The sequence below is a fragment of the Bos indicus genome, chromosome 2 (genome assembly GCF_029378745.1).
Source record: "Bos indicus isolate NIAB-ARS_2022 breed Sahiwal x Tharparkar chromosome 2, NIAB-ARS_B.indTharparkar_mat_pri_1.0, whole genome shotgun sequence".
Classification (NCBI taxonomy): domain Eukaryota; kingdom Metazoa; phylum Chordata; class Mammalia; order Artiodactyla; family Bovidae; genus Bos; species Bos indicus.
In genome coordinates this window covers 22,024,130-22,036,253 of record NC_091761.1, presented here as the reverse complement: position 1 = coordinate 22,036,253, position 12,124 = coordinate 22,024,130, and positions in this window count along the sequence as shown.

The following is a 12,124-nucleotide window of genomic DNA, read 5'->3' as shown; positions in this document are numbered from 1 at the left end:
TGGGTCTGGTGTGCTGAAGATGAGCAAAGAACCCAGCCAGGCTGTAGCAGAGTGAGTGATGGGGAGCTGGCTGGAGGATGAGGTCAAGGTGTAGCCTAGGAGTCAAGGGGACACAGCACCACCTGTAGACTTTTATTCTGTGTGAGATGCGGAGCGCCAGCAGGATTTTGAGTAGAAGAGACATGATCTGACACATGTTGTAAAAGGGCAGTTCTGGCTCCTATGGTGACAGGAGCTGCAGGGGAGACAATTTAGGAGCTATACAACAATTCAAGCAGGAGATGGTGGTGAATGAGACCTGAGCGGATAAGGGAGGAAGATGAAAAATAGCTGGATTTGGGAAGTATATTTTGATGCTAAGGCTAACAGGATTTCCTGAGGATTGGACCTGGATGCAAGAGACAGAGAGGATGATGATTAAAGATGATTTGCAGGGTTTTGGCTTGAGCATTAGGAAGGCTTTAGGTGCCAACAGGTGATTTAAGGGAGGCTGTTGCTGGAGCAGGTTAAAAGGGAGGAAAATCATGAGTTCTGTTAGTTTGATGTGTCTATCAGAAGTCTGAGCAGGCAGTTGGATTCAGGAGTCAGGAGTTTAGAGAAGTCTAGACTAGGTTAAATGGTGCTTAAAACCACGACTGAATAAGATCAAAGAAAGGAGCACAGGCGGAGAAGAGCACTAATGTCAAGACCACAGTGAGCTACACCTCACACCTGTCAGAATGGCTAGCATCAAAAAGACCACAGATAAATTTTGGCAAGGACATGAAGAAAAGGAAACACTTGTGCACTGTTAGTGGGAATGTAAATTGGTGCAGCTGCTGTGGAAAACAGTATGGAGATTCCTCAAAAAACTAAAAATAGAGCTACATATGATTCAGTGATTCTACTCCTAGGTATATGTCCAAAGAAAATGAAAACACTAATTTGAAAAGATACATGCACCCCAGTGTTCATAGCAGCACTGTTTACAATAGCCAAGCTATGAAAACAACCAAGGTGTCTGCCAAGAGATGAATGGATAAAGATGATGTGATACACACAGAACAGCCAAGATATGAAAACAACCAAAGTGTCTGCCAACAGATGAGTGGATAAAGAAGATGTGATACACACACAGACACACACACAGATACACACACAGACACAGACACACACACACAGACATATACACACAGACACACACAGACACACACACACACACACACACACAGACACACACACACTGAAATACTACTCAGCCATGAAAAAGAAGGAAATTTGCCATTTGCAACAACATGGATGAACTTGGAGGGTATTGTGCTTAGTAAAATAAGTCGGACAGAAGACAGATACTGTATGATATCACTTATATGTGGAATCTAAAAAATACAACAAACTAGTAAATATGACAAAGAGCAGATTCACAGATACAAAGAATAAACTAGTGGTTACCAGGGGAGAGAGGGAATGGGGGAGGAGCAAGATAAGGATAGGGAATTGAGACGTTCAATGTACTGTGTATAAAATAAATAAGCTACGAGGATCTATTGTACAGCAAAAGATATAGCCAATATTTTATAATAACTATACATGAAGTATAAGTTTTCAGAATTGGGAATCGCTATGTTGTACACTTGAAACATATAATGTTATGCATGCTAAGTCGCCTCAGTCGTGCCTGACTCTGTGTGACCCCATGGTCTGTAGCCCGCCAGGCTCATCTGTCCATGGGATTCTCCAGGGATGAATACTGGAGTAGGTTGCCATTTTCTTCTCTAGGGGATCTTCCTGAGCCAGGGATCCTGACCAGGGATCGAACCTTATGTCGCCTGGATTGGCAGGTGGGTTCTTTATCTCTAAAGCCACCTGGGAAACCCCATATAATGTAAATTACATATATATATATATATATATATATATATATATATATCAAATAAGATTGGGAAGAGGAGGATGCAGCAAAGATCGAGAAGAAGGAAGCACTGAGGCAGGAGGAGATCCAAAAGAGGGTAGGTTCTGGAAGGCAGGTGCACAGCTCTGGAGGAAGAGCGAGTGGCCCACTGTGTTGAATGCTACTGTTGGAGCCCTTGAGATGAAGGTGGAATTGAACACGGGGCTTAGCAATATGGCAGCCACTGGTGACCTTGACTCGCACAAAACCTGCCTGGAGTAGGTTTAAGAAGGGAGGGATTCGAGGCACTTTATTGCAAAGCGTAAGGAGGAAGTAAAGTCATAGCTGTTGAGAGAGGGCATCAATAGAAGCTTTTTCTTTTGTGCCCTTTTGTGGGGATGGGGAAAATAACAGCATATGAGCGTGATGATCATAAGGACCCAACAGTAAGAAGAAATAGAACTGATTGTGGAGTAGGGAGCTGGAAGAAAACACCCATAAAAATGTTTTTAAAAATGAGATTACTATGTATACTTTTCTGTAACTTAGAGTATATTAAAAATAGCTTCCCAGTCAAATAATGTGTCTACATCTTCATTTTTAATGGCTGTAGTATATTTTGGTTTTGCATTTATGATAATTTGTTTAAACAACCCCTTATCACTGGACTTTTGGATGATTTCCTTTATTTTTTTATTTATGTTTTTGCATTTATAGACAGTCATACAGTGGATATCCTTATAAACCAAGCAATTTTCTGATTGTTACCCTAGGATAAGCTCCCACGGTGGAAGACTAGGTGAAAGAATGAAAAGACTTTAAGTAGTGTTAATGCATATCAAATAGCCCGAATCTCTGTTTTAGATTTGTTTGAAGCCATTCAGGCTTGCCCTTATCTCTCTTTATTTTTCTATTGTATCTATCACAGTTGTGTACCGTTAACGTTTATTCGTGTGATGATCTGATTAATATCCCTTTCTCCCACTAGACTGCCAACCACTGAGTGCAGAGACAGTGCCTGATTTTGCTCACTCTTGTGTCCTCAGCATTCGGCCCCACAGTTCGTCCCAAGGTAGGCATTCAGTTAATAATTATTCATGATGGAGTGAATAAATGTAAAGCTTAGTTCGGTGCACAGGGGAGAAGATCACACTGATCATGTCATCTGAAGGTGCAATGAGGGGTGGCAATCCATTGCCACAGTGCCTCTCAGGCTACCTGGTTTATAGTGATAAAAGTGCTTGTAATTGACTAATTAAATAGTGTATGAATGAGGGTGCTGCTTTTACAAAAGCCCGCCTTCTTGTGGGATTAGTGAAAGGAATAACTGTGGATCCTCCCCAGGTCTCTTACTTGGAGAACACCCTGTCTGTATCTATGTTTTGGTGCATCTGGCAGGAGCCTGGCTACCCGTTAGCCAAACCGGCGTTTCCTGAGCCAAGCACCTCCTTCTAGCAGCCAGCAGGTGGCAACAGTGGGTCATTGATGTGTCGGTGGGGCGGCTCTCCTGATGAACACCAACCGCGGTACCAGAGCCTACCAGGGTGCGGTCCACCCGGAATCCCATACGGGATGTTCCCTGGGACCCCAGAGCAGTGGCTTCCCTTCAGGAGAGTCGGGAAAGAGGGGTCAGCTCTCAGCCCCCAAGAGAGTCCATTTTACAGTTTACAGGCTCAAGGAATCCTTACCTGACCGCTCAAGAGTCAAATGAGACTCGTTTGAAAATCTGGACTTCCCAGGCCCTGAGACTTCACCAGTTCACACCAGCTGACCTGCCTCTGTTGTTTCAGTCTGTCTGAAGTGCTCAGTTTCTTTTGACTCGATTGTTTTTTTTCAGCCTACCTCAGTGCCAGGTAGCTTGTGTGTTAGTTGCTCAGTCGTGTCTGACTCTTTGTGACCCCATGGGCTGTATAGCCTGCCAGACTCCTCTGTCCATGGGGATTCTTCAGGCAACAATACTGGAGTGGGTTGCCATGCCCTCCTCCGGGGGATGTTCCAGGCCCAGGGATCGAACCCAGGTCTCCCTCATTGCGGGCAGATTCTTTACTGTCTGAGCTACATGGGAAGCCCAGGCAGCTCAGGCTGACAATTTTGTAGGAATTGCTGGTCTCAAATCACTGAGTTATAGAAATGCTTCTTACAGCGTGCCTAACAGGTTTCTTTCCGTTCCGTGTGGTCCACCCCATCTCGGTTTTATTCCAGGGGCTGGGGTGGATTTGCCCCCGTCTGTCCACCTTACTCTCTCTCTTCTATGTTCCCTTGAGACTAATGGTAGTGAGGAAATCACCGTTTGCTGAGATCTGGCTGTCTACCATTTCAGCCTCACAGCCCCCCAGTGAGGTGGGTGTATATTAATGTGTCCAAGCCCACTGGGTCCTAAGTAGCAGAGACATTTCCAATTCCAAATATAGTTCTTCATCCACTACACTTGTGGTCCATGCTGTGCTCTCCAAAGCCCCTCAGAGAGGGGATGTGGCCTAGGGGTTATGCTTCTTGCCTCCCACCCTTCATCAAGGGCAACTGTACTTGGGCTTAAAAGGAAAAAAAAAAAAAAAAGTGTGTGTGTGTGTGTGTGTGTGTGTGTATTCTCCTTCTAAAGGGAAAGCTTCCGTGAAATTTTATGTACATCTGTAAAGTATAAGGAGAGAGAAGTTCTGAGCTTCACAGGATATGTTGATTCGGGGTGCACTCTGACATGGGACTCACGGCAGGAGTGTGCACCGTGGCTGTAAGACAGATAACAACACTCACAGGAACTACAGCAAGGCTGTGGCCCCCGCAGCTCCAGGGTCTGACCACTTGATTAACTCAGGAAATACTTTGATGACAAAACCCTTCTGCCACTGGCTTCTCACGTTCTCAGGAACAGATACACATCAGGAAAAATGAATCTGATATGAAGCTGAACCTACCCTGATGCCACCCTCCTCTAACAAAGGGGGTGCTTTGGACTTTAAATCACCCAGAGTCTGGGTGAGAGCAATCTGATGGAAAACTAAGGAATCCTGGGAGGCCAAGTTGAATGACAGATGGAAAACTGGGGCAGAGAGAGAAGGGGTGGAGACGGAAGAGCCTGGGGCTGGGTATCTGGTGTGGCGAAGGGAGAGAACTGGTCAGACAGAGAGGAGTCCAAAGAGTATCACTAAGGAACTCTGCTGGAGATTTTTTAAATTTATTTTCAATTGGAGGATAGTTGCTTTACAAGATTGTGCTGGTTTCTGCCACACAACAGCGTGAATCAGCCATAGGTACACATATGTCCTCCCCCTCTTGGACTTCCCTCCCACCCTCTACTCCATCCCACCATTGTTGGAGATTTAAAATACACGCCTACCTTTAGCATTTTCTCAAGAGACCTATAAGATTTGAACTGTTTTAATTATATTTTCCTGCAGAACTGGGTCCAAGACTGGACTATATAGGATGCTTGATTTATATCAGTTACATAAACGAAACTTCAGTCCTTGCTGTCATTTGATACAGTCAAAACCAAGCGTGTTTTTGTTTCCTCTTGTCAGCTGCTTGAGTTTCTATTCTGAGAGGTGCTAACTGTTAAACATTGTTATTCACTCGTGTTCCCTAAATAATTTTTAATTAGTTTTAATTTGGACCAAGCATGTTCTGCCGTTGACATAGTGACAGGAATTATCAAAACTAAAATTAATAATGAACTTCAGAAAAAAAAAACTTGCACTAACATTATAGTATTTTATCATATCCAGCTCAACAGAGACACAGATGATTTAAACTTTGGTTTTTCAATGACTTTCCTCAAAGCAATTACATTGGTAAAAAGGTTACTTAAGCATTATTTTTCACCTCTCAAGCATTTTTCACAGTGGAATTTTTCTGTTGTATCTCAGTGAAATCAATTGCATTAATGCAAGAAATGGGATCAAAACAGCAACTCTATGTAGCCTTTGAAACCTCACATCAAGCTGGATAATTACTATTTTCATTACATAGTGGAAAACAGGAGCAGTGACACTTTCACCTAAAAAACTGCCAAAAGAAAAAGCTTGTCAGGGCTCTCAGGATATCATAAAGCAGACAAGACAAGAAATGTAAAAATATTTTTGGCGTTTTTAAATAAAGTCACTTCTCTTCCCTCCCCTGTCGTTTAGGACAATGGTATCAGTTGTCCCCTAACCATTAGTGCATAATTCTAACAAAGACCTGTATATCCCTTCAGCTAAAAAGTGGTCAAATATCAAACAGCTACTAATCTTGGGGTCAGCCCCTTTTCCAAAATGAGTATTGCCCTTTGAATCCTTTGGGGTAAAAATCTGGCAAAGATCACAGAGAATTCAGTAAAGGTTTCTGATACATCAGTGGACTATCCTCTGAGGATTCTGCCCATGAGACCCATCCAAGCATGCTCTAGTTTAGTCCAAACACCTATAAAGCCATACCTGCATGAGGGAGTTTCTTTAGTGAAAGCCTGCAGACCTGCAGGGTAAACTTGCCAAGTGCAGCAATCAGCTGTGATCCTCTCTACAGTCTCATCTTCACTGTGCTCTTAAGTACTATGTAATTTGGTCTTGGGACCACTTAGCTAATTACAGATTAGAAGGATGGGGTTTGAATGTTACTGAACAACTGACAGAATTATTTAGTATTCTGCAGTTCAGTGGGAAAGAGTATAGATGTGCTTGAATATTTATGAAGTTTTACCTTCTCTTTTTGTTCTAGAGGTCTTTCAACAAATTAAAAGATGTGTGTCAGCACCATAAGGATTTGCCTAGACTTTTAAAGACTGGCAAGCCAAGACTGACTTTTATTCAGACAAGCATTCTTTTGTCATATTGATGGATCTGAGAAGGGCTCATGGGCCCGCAGTGCGGAAAGCCAAACTCTGACCGTGGGTGTTTGTGGCAAAGTCAGTGTTTATGTCAGGGCTCCACGCAAGGGAGTTGGAGACAAGCATCCCACCAGGCTTTCTTAAAGGGGAGGAACAAAGAAGCTGGGGTTAATCATCGCCTTGTGACATTTCTTAATCATAGTCTTGAGTCAGGATGCCCAAGATACATGTCACTGGTCTGGCATTCCATGACACGGGCGGTAGGTGTGGGTATGTGTCTGTTAGCTCATCTTGCCCTGGAGAAACTGATTATGTTATCAATTATGTTATCAACAACAGTTTTAGTCATCTGACTCTAGTGGATTAGTGTGCAGTTAGCACAGGATTGAGGTTGGTTGGGGGGGTGAGAGAATAAAGTTTTGGATAAAGAGATTAATCATAAACTCAGCAAGAAAACTAGGTTTTAGGGAGACTCAGTTTCACTGATTTTAAGTATTTTAGCTTACTGTATGGGTGTGACCAGTGCTATTTAAATTGCCAATATCAGTGTATCCCTTCTGTGTGCCCTGACTCCTTGTATTGGTGGCAGTAGCTTAGCTTTGTCACAGCTCTGGGCACAGCAGTAGTCCCTTGGAGAGTCTGGAGTTCCTAGATAGACACGGCGCATCTGCCCGGAGCTTCGGTTTTACTTGAAGACTCGGAGAAAACAAAAGTGATCAATTTAACCATTTATGTAATGTGTTGCCAGTTCTTTATTTAATTTGCTGTGAAGCAAGTACAATTATGCATGGACTATAAAAACTCAATATTGGCTAATACTTGCAGTGAGAGAATAACAACTTGTAAACCAAGAAGTGTCTCTGTTTAGCTGTCAAGAGTTCCAGCCGGAAACCAACTGGTGACATGGAGAAAAAAAATCTGACACCATTTTTTCCTGGGAGCGTGATGGGCCAAGGTCCCACCTGGCCCCCAGGTGAGGCGGCCCAAAGCTGGCTCCTCCCGTCTCCTGTCATTGGCAGGAACTCTAAGGACTGCTGGAAGGAGAGGAAACCTCCAACCCAAGCAAACAGGACCATTCTGTTATGTGAGATCCTAGAAAACCTGGACCAGCTGGGCGTGGCCAGAGCCATTACGGAAGTTCCCTCTCACCTCAGCTAGGCCTGCCCTGGACACCTGGACATCCTCCAAGAACTGTGCCCCTTGCTCTTCCAGACTTCCCACAGTACCTCCCAACTCCTGAGACCCCACCTTGGATGGGGACCATCATAGCATGACCCCGTGGTACCCTTCCCCTCACCAGTCTACTGCATTATGGGCAGCAGAGCCTGCTCACTTCCAGCCCTTGACCCTGGTCCAAGCTTCAGCTTCCTGTCTTGTGTGATCCATTCCCAGGAATAAGGACTGAATTGTCTATAGCCTGATTTCTCTGTGAAAATAAATAGGAATGCAAAATTCACACGACTGGGAAGATCTCAGAGAAGATGGGTGCTCTTTTGGCCCCTTTGAGCAGACCCTGGGGGCGCGTTCATCCTCCTTTGCGGCTACAGCGCCACCAGCAGGCACATTGGAGAAGCAGGACTGTGGGGGACGTCACAGCAAGGGGAAGGAAACGCCTGTGAGGCTCTACCCACCCCAGACTGGGGACAGTGCTCCTCAGAGGGCACGTGTCCCACTGGAATAGGGCAAATTCCACACAGTTCCAGATATCCAGCCTCCCAACTAAACACCCTGCAAAGCCTTTATCCCCTCCTGCCAATCTGTGCAAAATGTCAGGGGGATAAGCCAGTTTTCTTTCTTCTCAGATTCACAAAATGGTTGTGCCAATTTTGTGCAGACCGATCCTTCTCTCTCTTTTCCTATACATTTTTTTCAGAAGTATGTGAAGTCATTTTGGTGAAATTTAGCTGTACGATGGTTGTTATTTGTTTCAAGAAAGACAAAGGCAGCTTTGGCTGGTGCTGGGGAGGTGGAGTCAGAGAACTGGAGGTAGCATGGAGTGTTGTGTCTTGCTTGTGAAGACTTATGCAGCAGCGCACACAGCCCCATCCCCAGGGCTCCATCCCCATTCCTACCCTTAGAAACCCCGGGGAGCCCAGGCAAGAACAAGAAGCCTTTCTGAGCACGTGGCTGCTGATGGGTGGAGGGATCCCAGGATGACCTGGTCCTGGACTCCTGCACACACAAGTGCTGCGGCTTGCCTGGCCTCTCCTCCTTTCTCCTGCTCAGAGGGCATTCAGGGTGTATTTGGGGTGGGAAGAAATGCACCCCAGGGGAGCACTTATTGGAAATCTGACTGTGAGAGTCTTTGGTTACAGTCAGGCCAGTTCCAGGCCCAATTCAATTAATTCTGGATTAAGGTTCAGGGTCTGATCCTTCTCAGAGAGCCTTTCTTGCACAACCTCTTAAAAAGTAATTTCTCAGAGACTGATCTTGGTTTGTGTTTTCTAGAGAACAAATTAGGAGGATTGTGCTTCCATATTCATTTCTATTTTGGTGATTCATTAGCACATTGGTCACGAAGGATCTTGTACATTTATTAGAATGTTCACCTTAGGGGTGTGTTCCCAGGCTCGGGCTCTGTGATAGACATCCATACCCTCCTAGCTGCACAAGCTTCGTGTATCCCTTTTTATCCTAAACCAAAGTTCTCTCTCTAGTATCATAAGCATGAAGACTTCGCACGTGGAAGTTCATCCCTGAGATGGAGGCAGAGAATCAGCCTCCTCCTCAATGGCTTAGGAAGGGCAAAGGATTTAGAGGAACTGAGCTAAGAAAGTAAGATTCGGGGAATTGGGTCAGCTTAACTCTAGGGAAGAACTAGGAAGCAAGTTTAGGGAACTAGAGGGTACTGTCAGAGACCCAAGGGGTACGCATCAGGGAGCTTCCTGGAGATGTGGGAAAGGGCCCTAGTATCAGGGAGGAAGACCCATGATTTCAAGGATGAGAGGCTGAAGGAAATCTTGACTGGCTGTGAGCAGAGAGAGGGTGAAGATATGGGGTATGGGAAAGGGAGCTGGACAAAAGAATTAGGGAGAAAATTCAGACTATCCCAATAGCGCTGGCCTCTGCAAATTTACTGGGTCCTAAATTTTCTCATCAACAAAGTAACCCTTCCACCGGGATTAGAATGGGATGCACATGTACCCTCTCCTCAATCCCTACCGCCCCCAAGATGATGATACAAGGACACTTGTATGGGAGCAAACATTCTGATATGTTTGATCTAAAAAAAAAAAAAAGTTTCATTTCCCTAAAGTTATGCTTGCTGCCTTTATGCTCTCTGAATTTGCCTTTTCAAAGCCAGGCTCTTTTCCAAAAATCCACTCTGGCAGGAGATCAAGGGAGGGCCTGATGTTCTCCAGTTAATGATAAAATTCCACAGTGAAGCTTTCCCAGCATCACCCGGAGAGGACCAGAACTAGCAGTCTGGCTGACAACCACAGCCTAAGTCCCCTCACGGGCTGCATGCCTTGTCTGACTAGCATCGCTGTCCACGGCCAGCAGAGGGATGGCTTGGTCAGGTGAGGGCAGGTGTTGCTGGAACAGCATGCCCCCAGGTTTCCAGTGTCGCTGTCAGGCTGCAGAGCACCCCCTGCCGCCCGCGCCCCAGAGCCAGGGCCTGGCCCCTTGCCCCAGTGCCAGTGCCATGGTTTGCTTATTTTGACGTACTCATCCCCGACATGTCAAGATGAAAGGCAGGAAATGGGCAGTTCCAGTTCCCACAGCAGAAGTGGTTGGACCGCATCGCATCGCGTCTCATGCCAGTCGTGGGATCCTGGAGGCAAACCTGACGCAGGCCGACCTCAGGCCTGGCTGGCCCGGCACCGCGTCCCCTGCTCCGAATCCCTTCTGACCGCAGACCTCCCGACCGCGGCCAGTGACTGGAGCCACCTCCTCAGAAGGTCACCACCCCCCACCCCCCGGGGCTCCCCGCTGTCCCCAGGGGCCTGCCCCTGAGCCAGCCCACTTCCTCCAGCCACTCCCAGCCTTCCTGGCCTGTTGCTGAGCCATCAATGTGGAGCTTTCCCTGTGAACAGAAGTGCCTCTAGGCCTTCAGGGCAGAGGCTTGGGAACCCCCAGGATTCTAAAAAAGTGGCAGACATTGACCCACCAAAAATCAAATCGAAAAAAAGAATAACAAAGCCCAGGCTTTGCTGTTTTCCCCTGAGTGGCTGCTGGCCCTTCCTACAACCACCCAAGTCAGCTAGAGGAGTTTTCGGTAAACAGGCCATCTTTTCCATAAGACATAAGTAGGCATCGCTTCCACCCACACTCAGGATGTTAGAACATTTGAAGAATGATCTGTTCTGGACCAGAAATAACCTTACAGGAAGAATCCCACTTCTCTTTCTCCAGGTATGTGCCATGTGGCTGGCTTATGGGGACAGTGGGGACTGTCAGGGTCTACTTCCTGGCTTTGGTGCAGTTACTCCAAGCCCTCCTCAACAGGCCGCTGCAAGAACATTTGTGCATTTCATTTCCTTGGGGAGGATTTTTTTTAAAAACGGCTGTAGGGCACTTTACATCACATTCAGATGTGTTCCCTGGGCAGCAGACGACTTGAACATTCAGTAGAGCCAGGCTGAGCAGTGCCCAGATAGGGCCCCCCTTCCTGTTCAACAGAAGCCACCACAGACAGGTACTCAGGGACAGTAATGTCCTTTTGTGCCTTTGTCTGGGGCAGCTTATTAAGGTAGAGACTCCTCAGTGTTGACAGGACAACCCCTTCCTGTGTGTTCCAGGAGAACATAATTGGCTACAAAACCTTTTTTCCATGTCACCACTGCCAATTAGCAGCAGTGAACCCCAGTGAATGCTGGGAACCTGGAAATCGCATGTTCTACAGCTAATCAGCCCTGTGGAACAGTGACACATCTCCCTGTTGTCAGGAAGGTGGGATCCGGGTATAACAAGGGGGCTGGGTTCTCGCAGAGCCGACATGTTCCACTGATTTCAGAGCCCACCCTTTGTGGGTGAGTTACACAGCCTTCAGGGATCAACCATCAGAGATCCGCCTCTGTCTGCTCAAGGCCTTTGGGTTTGGGAGGCCAGAGATATTCAAAAGGAGTCATCCAGGTCTTAATTCACGTAGAGACCCTCCGTCCCCTCCCCAGCTCCCTCCCCACCAATCTGGATGGATTGGATGGAGACCCTTTGTTTCTTGTGATCTGACCCTTCTCCCAAGGACTAAGGAAGCATCCATTCTGACTGCTGAGAGCTGAAGCAAACCAAACATAATTTCAAGGTATGGAAGGATGTTCTGGCCCACCTCTATTTCACTTTAAGTAACTAACATTGGCAGGCAGGTGCTCAAAGCATGTGCAAAGAGAAAAATATTAATGCAAAAGGGCGAGACCAAAGGAAATACTTACCTAGTTTTGGAATTGTTATTAGTATGGGACGATGGTGATTGTTAATCATTGCAAGGTGGATTGGAAGCTGGAAGAGGCTGC